Raw genomic sequence first — 937 nt, forward strand, 5'->3', positions numbered from 1 at the left:
TGTTTGACATAAAAGTTAATTTCATTATTAATTTCATTCATTTTTTAATAATTAAATATTTATTTATTAGTAAGTAAATGTTTAGTACTATCCAAAGAAATATATGTTAAGATTTAGTAATTTTTTTTCAATTATATAGCAATTTTGTATATCTACATTAGTTAATATCTAAAATATAAAAATTTGCTTTTTCTAAGATATTAACTGCTGAGCAGTTAATATCTTAGAAAAAGAAAATTTTTATATTTTATAATTATCTCAAAGGACTAAAAAAATGAACAAATGATATCTATTTAAAAAAATGATAAAAAATACGGATTACAGGTTTCGGTCCTAGCTCACGCAAATATCCCAGAAATCAAGGCCATTGGAGACTTCGACACGGTTGCAGTGAACTTACATTTTCCATCAGGAACAGTTGGCATGATCGATTTATCGCGCAACAGCTCATACGGATATGATCAACGACTGGAAGCCTTCGGTCCGAAGGGCATGCTGCAAGCCGCCAATGAACAGTTTCACTCCGTTCATGCGTATAATAAACTACAAGGGATTATCACCGCTCCGATCTTCTATTCATTCGCTAGCCGTTTTATGAACGGTTTTTTGAGAGAGTTTGATCACTTCCTCGATGTGGTACATGGTAAGGTTGAATCGCAGGTCAAGTCGAAGGAAATCCTGGCGTAAAAAGTAAAATCGCTACGGCCTGTGAAAAGTCCGCTCTCGTGGGGAAAATCATGGAACTCACATGGACGAAGGACGAATTGCCAGATAACTTATGAGGAGAAACAGCAAAACTACAGCAAAACTTCAACAAAACTATTATTACATTCGTATAATATCTTTTTTGATGTCATTCTTATAAATTTTACATATATGTGTGTGTGTGTGTGTGTGTGTGTGTGTGTGTGTGTGTGTGTGTGTGTGTGTGTGTGTG

Source organism: Atta colombica, unplaced genomic scaffold, assembly GCF_001594045.1.
Source record: "Atta colombica isolate Treedump-2 unplaced genomic scaffold, Acol1.0 scaffold140, whole genome shotgun sequence".
In the NCBI taxonomy this organism is placed as follows: domain Eukaryota; kingdom Metazoa; phylum Arthropoda; class Insecta; order Hymenoptera; family Formicidae; genus Atta; species Atta colombica.